Source organism: Oratosquilla oratoria, chromosome 11 (assembly GCF_046742065.1).
Source record: "Oratosquilla oratoria isolate Oo_2021 chromosome 11, ASM4674206v1, whole genome shotgun sequence".
Lineage (NCBI taxonomy): Eukaryota > Metazoa > Arthropoda > Malacostraca > Stomatopoda > Squillidae > Oratosquilla > Oratosquilla oratoria.
The window spans coordinates 62,703,985-62,711,715 of NC_134787.1; positions in this window are offsets into that span (position 1 = coordinate 62,703,985).

Here is a 7,731-nt window from a genome sequence, read left to right on the forward strand (position 1 = left end):
AATCTTATTTCTTGATGATCGCTAAAGCCTAGACTATCGCCCACTATTATGCTGCTAATTTGGTGCTCATTTTTTGTTAGAATTAAGTCCAGGGTATTTTGTCCCCTCGTAGGATCGGTAATCATTTGTTTTAGGAAATTATCCTGCACCACATCTAGGAATTGTTTCGCTTCATGATCTCCTATTAAAGTTTCCCAGTCAATGTTTCTATAGTTAAAATCTCCCATGATTACAACGTTTTTGTACTGGGACGCTCTGTGAATTTCATGAATTAGGGAATCAGTCTGCTCAATGCTAAGGTTAGGAGGTCTATACAAGACGCCAATAATAACTTTCTTATTCTTGCCTATAATCTCTACCCAAATAGATTCCGTACAGTCCTCTTCCTTAATCGAATTGTTGATAATACAGTTTAATGTATTTTTAACGAAAAGTGCTACACCTCCCCCATTCCTGCCGACCCTATCCTTATGAAAAAACTTATATCCTTCTATTTCGATTTCCGGAAGGAAATGTTTATCAGCCATGTTGATCCAGGATTCAGTAATGGCTATAATATCGAAATTTTCTACGCATGCTTTACCTCGCAGCAAATCAATTTTGTTAATTATGCTCCTACTATTTGTATAGTAAACTTTAAGTTTATCTTCCCTCCACCTGCTTTGGTGATTTTTTGGTGATTTTTTGTACAGTCCTCTAAGACACAGTACATCCACAGCATGGCCGCTTCACCTAATCGGCGACACCCCTCTCCGTCCCCTCATGGAGAAAAGGAGAAGACGGGGAGAAATCCCTTTGGGTCTTTGCTAGTTATGAAACTAGATTTTAGGGAATCTCTACACTGAACTCTTGCCCTCCGAATGATGACTTACAACTTGATTCAGGTTGTCAAAAGGATTAAACCGAGGTTGACCATCACTTTCACTGTGAATGACTACTTATAATCTTTATCCTGGTTGCTTTCATGCAATTTTATCCAGCGTAGAGATTACGACAGGGCTTCCAGATCATCAACATATATATACATATATATATATATATAATATAGTGTGTGTGTGTGTGTGTGTGTGTGTGTGTGTGTGTGTGTGTGTATGCGTGCAGTATAATAGGAAAAGCAGTCAACATATCTGTGCAGTTAAGTAATTTCAGAAAAATACAATTATTTGCATGACTATTATGGAAACGGTTTGAAAACACAACCATATGTTCAGTAAGATACGTAATAGTACAAAACTTCTATATTATACAAGGTACTTCTGTGAAAAAAGTAATTTCAGTAAGATAATACAGAAAAAAAATTGAGTCAACCACTTTACTCTTTGATCGTGAACTTTGTTGTAGAATATTTCAGCTATACATCTTTTTTGCTTAGAAAGAGCAAATGCAAGCAATCATGTATCCAGTACACGAATAATTAATCGTTAGATTGCATTATTTTTAAACTTGTATAGTAAGACAAATAACCTATAAAACATCCCTTCTTTACAGTGCAAGTTTTTAAATACAGAGATAAAATTTAGACTCAAAAGACGTAAGACAACTTAGTAACAGAGTCTGATATAAAAAGCAAAACAGGCGGAGGAAAAAGAACAACAATTCTTTACGGTCAAAGTTAGACAATTTTGCGTACAAGTGGAAGAAGGCAAGAGAGGAGGCGAAGACTGGGACGAAAGAACGAGAGCTAACGCGATGTAAAATACCTTGGGCGGACATCCCCCTTCCGACAAAAACACCAGTTGAACACTGAACAGCGGTTGTAACAAGACAAGTCAAGAATTTCTTCTGGTGTTGTGTCTATCGAAATACCCGGTTCATGGTGGGTCATTAAAAGATTGATGGCTTGCAAATATCGTGGGGAAATACTGTTTCTATCGTTAGGGCATAACTCTCCTGTCGATACGATGTCCCTCCATGTTGCGCTGTCCACCTAGATCAACTTCTTCTCATCTTCCACCATTGAAGTGTCCTTTCTCTTGAGTTCTTCGTCCTAGCTGTCCACCCACCTCCTCCTGTGCCTCCCAAGGGCCCTAGACTCATCAGATCTCCCTTGAAGACCCTCATCGTGGCTTCTTCTTCTTCAGGTCTTCCTTTCACGCGGTCGTACCACCTGAGATGGTTCTCCTCTATAGTTTCAGTGATGTTTTCAATGTCGAGCTTCTTCCTGATGGTTTTACTTCTTACTCTGCCCCACAAAGAGACATCATAGACTAGTCTCAGCATCTTCAATCCCACCACTTCTTGTTTTGGTTGTCGTTGTCCAAGTCATGATTGATCGAGTCCAAGAAATTGAGTTACTAGTTCCTTTTAGCCATTAAATAAGTGACTGGAAAATACATCGACACAACAAGCGATTCTTCCTGGAAATTGAGAGAGCGAGGCAAGAAGGCTATCAAGTGTGATACGGTAAATACCTTACTGTGCGAAACCGTACACACTCGTGGACATATACATGCACACACACACACACACACACACACACACACACACACACACACACACACACACACACACACACACACACACACACACACACACACACACACACACACACACACACACAAAACTCAGTGGCGCGGTTGGTAGAGTCCCTAACTGTCACTACGGTGGTCCGGGTTTGAATCCTGCCCAGGGCTGAAATAATTTCAGTATCGCTGCGCTTGAAGTCGTTACTCCAACTCTCGTGGGCAGGGAGTTAGGAAGGGGGGTGCGTGTAAGGCCACAGCATTACCCATAGATCGGTCATACGAACTCTGAGCTTTCTTCCGGGAGGGAAGTAGCGATAGATCACGAGCCCAACACGTGATCCAAAAAAGACCATGGTGAACACACACACACACACACACACACACACACACACACACACACACACACACACACACACACACACACACACAGCTTGCTGGTATAGTGGTATTGCACTCGGCTGTTAACTCTGTGGTATGAAAAGCAGTCCACTTCGGTTAGGCAAGTAGTTAGGTGTGTGTGTGTGTGTGTGTGTGTGTGTGTGTGTGTGTGTGTGTGTGTGTGTGTGTGTGTGTGTGTGTGTGTGAGTGCGTGAGTGCATGTGCGTGTAAGGCCACAGCATTACTCATAGATCTGGTCATATACGAGTTCTGACCTCTCATCCGGGAGGGTATTAGCTGTCGATCACGAGTCCAACACGTGATTCAAGACATCGCACGTACACAGATGCACACATGAAATTATCGAGAACCTAGGAACGAGGTAGTCCTCGAGGCCAGATGAGATCTCGTATTGAACAGTTGAAAAATGCAATGATCAATTAGTGGACAAAATACGCCAACTGATTGCATGTTCCCTGGAAGAGGGAAAGGTGTTACTGGACTGGAAATCGGCTAATGTGGTACCAATATTCAAGGGATGGACCTTTGTCCTTGACCTTCACTTTAGACAAAGTCTATGAATTTTTTGTCAAACATATTTATTTATTTATCTATTTATCATTATTATATATATATTATATATATATATATATATATATATAATATATATATATATATATATATATATATATATATATATATATATATATATATATATATATATATATTGCATCCGATCTAGTTATGGACCGAAAGGTATTCTGCCTGCTTGCTCCTTTTCCTCTTTTTAATAGTGTGAATAAATAATTGAAAACCTCATCTGCCCCAGAAAGTAATTGCAACAGTGTCACCACACAAAAAGAAAGATAAGAAAAAAAGGGTGATAATTAGAGTAGTTTTCAGTCTGGCTAATAAGACATGAAGAAAGACTAGAAGAGTGGGGCTTTGCATATTAGAGGAACGAAGAGAGCTGATATAATATTTATGATTAGAATATAGAAAAGAACAGAAAAAAAGAACGCCTGAGGGGATGCTGGCGCACACACACTGGAAGTCAGTGAACATAAGAACATAAGAATGAAAGAGACTACAAGAGACCATGAGGCCTAAACTAGACAGTTCCATGTCCATTACCACCTGTCATCCCCGTCCTTAAAGTTGTCTAAACGTTACTTAAAACGAATGATAGTTTTAATGATCACTACATGGTTACTGAGTCTATTCCATTCGTTGACCACTCTATTAGTAAACCAGTTCTTGCATCCTTCTTAAATCTAAATATGTCCAGTAGAAATCCATTACTGCAAAGTCTTGCGAGAAGAAATAATTATCTAGCTTTCCTTATGTACTTTCTTCTGACAGTAGCAGCTTGTTAAATCCTAAACGTTTACAACATGATATAGATTGTACCTTAGTTCGTGCAGAATCTGCATAGGATTAACTTATACAGACCAAATAGAACGTGAAAGTGAACATAAAAGGAGACAGAATTTAACACATCAAAATCATTTACAACACACTATAGATTGTATCTTAGTTTGTGCAGAATCTGCATAGGTTTAACTTATACAGACCAAGCAGAACGTGGAAGTAAAAATAAAAGGAGACAGAATTAGACATAACATCGAAATCGTTTACAACACACTATAGATTGTATCTTAGTTTGTGCAGAATCTGCACAGGTTTAACTTATACAGACCAAGCAGAACGTGGAAGTAAAAATAAAAGGAGACAGAATTTAACACAACATCGAAATAATTTACAACACACTATAGATTGTATCTTAGTTTGTGCAGAATCTGCATAGGTTTAACTTATGCAGACCTAGCAGAACGTGGAAGTAAAAATAAAAGGAGACAGAATTTAACACATCGAAATCATTTACAACACAGTATACATTGTATCTTAGTTTGTGACAAATCTGCATAGGTTTAACTTGTACAGACCAAATAGAACGTGGAAGCAAAAATAAAATAAGACAGAATTTAACACAACATCGAAATATTTTACAACACACTATAGATTGTATCTTAGTTTGTGACAAATCTGCATAGGTTTAACTCATACAGACCAAGCAGAACGTGGCAGTAAAAATAAAAGGAGACAGAATTTGACACAACATCGAAATCATTTCCAATTGCTTTCGACAGCGCAACATGGCAGATGGCATCGTGAATGGAGACCAACACACATTCCACCACATCTAAATGTTTCACTGTCTTATTTGTGCGTTTAATAATAAGAGAGAAGGATCCCAGAGTGTGTGACCCAGTTCTGAACTTTTTCGCAGCTACCAGACATAGCAGGAAAGGTGTATTCCCGAGCCCTACTTAATTACAACGACGCAGAAAAAAAACAACGCAAAAATATTTTTCATAGACAGCAAGCGGGGACAAGGAAACAGAGTAGAGGCAAGAGACAAAATAGTTGTATTAAAACCCAAAAGTGAAGTGAATAAAGAAATTCTGGGAAGACTCGTGTAAATTTTGATATCTGCGAAAAATAACGACAGAATGGGAAATATGTTCTTGAAAACCCAAAACTGTCACGACTTATCGGAAGGCTTGATAGATTCTTCACACATTTGAACCGAGCGACCAACCCAAGTCAGCTGGGATAGTCGTTCAGGTGTCCACAAAAAGAAAACGAGAGAGAGAGAGAGAGAGAGAGAGAGAGAGAGAGAGAGAGAGAGAGAGAGAGAGAGAGAGAGAGAGAGAATGAATGAATGAATGAATGAATGAATGAATGAATGAATGAATGAATGAATGAATGAGTGAGTGAGTGAGTGAGTGAGTGAGTGAGTGAGGAGCAGAGGAGGAAGGAAGGAGGAAAGGTTTGACCAGAGACCAAGACTGCTAAACATGAAAGTAGGAGGACCTGGGAGCCAGCTTCCGCCGGACAAAGGAGAAGGGGGGGCAAGTGGTCGCGGAGCGTAGTAGGCGCGAGGATGGAAGTCAGGAGCTGGAAGATAATGATGAAAAAGGAAGAGGAAAAAGGGGACAAGAGGAGATGAAAGAACGGTAATGTCACACAGACGCGCGCACACACACACAACACGATGGCGCAGTGGTAGAGTTCTCGGCCGCCACTACGGCGGTCCGGGTTCGAATCCCGCTCAGGGCTGAAACAATTTCAGTATCACTGCGCTAGGAGTCATTACTTCAACTCTCGTGGTTAGGGAGTTGTGTGCGTGTGTGTGCGTGCAAGGTCACAGCATTACCCATAAATCAGTCATAAATGAGCTCTGAGCTCTCTTTCGGGAGAATAAAAAAATGTCGATCACGAGTCCAACACGTGATCCAAGACCATGGTGAATTACACACACACACACACACACACACACACACACACACACACACACACACACACACACACACACACACACACACACACACACACACACACACACACACACACACACACGCATACTTCATATATAGTCTGTGTCTATCTGTGTGATATTTCTCCAATGCTAATAGGATCTACCTCTTAGAAGAAAGAAATAGGCAAGGACTGGTTTATCAAGAGAATGGTTAACGAATGGAATAGACTCGGTAACCATGTAGTGAGCACTGAAACTATCAGTTGTTTTATGAGAAGGTTAGATAACTTTATGGATGGGGATGACAGGTGGTAATGGACATGGAACTGCCTAGTGTAGGCCTTATGGTCTCTTGCAGTCTCATTTATTCTTATGTTGTAATGTTCTAAGAAAATGGATACAGAATCTCACTACATAGCTAAGATGAAAGGGAGAGTATCAGAAAGAAAAAAATGATATATGAAACGGGTCAAAGATTAAGACAACAAAAAGTTTCATAACAAATAACGCAGAAATAATATCAGTACAGGAAAACTGTATATTTCGACTACTATCTGTAGTCCTATTCATTCTGCTGAAGAGGATTACAGATAGTAGTCGAAATATACGGATCTCCTGTACTTCTGATATTATTTCTCCGATAGTGGGTTCAGAGTGAACATTTACAAATGTGTTATAACATATCAGTTTCCCAAATAACAAAGAATTAAGGTTATAAGAACATAAGAACATAAGAATGAAGGAGACTGCAAGAGACCATAAGGCCTACACTAGTTATTGATAAACACAAGCTGAAGAACATTTTCAAAAAAGTGGACTAGAATTAATAAAGAAGAGGAAGAGGAATGAAAATGAAAAAGAGAGGAACGAACGAAGATGCTAAAGGTAGAAGTACATTCCCGTTCAATAAATACTCGAGTTTGATATGAAGCCGCGTTCTAGAGACGTGAGGGAAGTGAGAAACCTTAAAGAAATAGAAATCTTAAAATAAAAAACTCGATATGGATCAAAAGGTCTCCTGTCGGTATACTCCGCCTTTGAAACATATATAGACCATTTCCAAAGTTCCCAGACATGATTGAAATACACTATAGAAGGTGATAAATCTTAATATGATTTATGCATAGCCAAAACGAGACGGTAAGGAAATCAAGCTTTATAATAAGCAAGAGAAATGAGAGGGGAAAGATGAAGAGCATAGTTATTAAATAGCAAAGGAGAAATGATTTAAGACTTTGAACCCGTCAGCAAAGAATGAGGCACTCAGAAATTATATCCACTGGACTGAAAATCAGAGGAGGTGCCTTACTAATCATAGTGATATAAAGTTGTAGATTGGAGGAAACTTGGGAAAAAAAACGTATCAGGACTTTTTAGGGAGAATTCCACGGTATATACTGTTTCAACACTTACGTCTCCTGACAACACAATAGGATACGATACACCAGCTTCGTGTGGTCTTATCCTCATAATAAGACTTGACCCACTGTGGGAGAACGAGATAAGATGGACAGAAAATCTGTATATTTCGACCACTATCCGTGGTCCTCTTCAGCAGAATGAGGA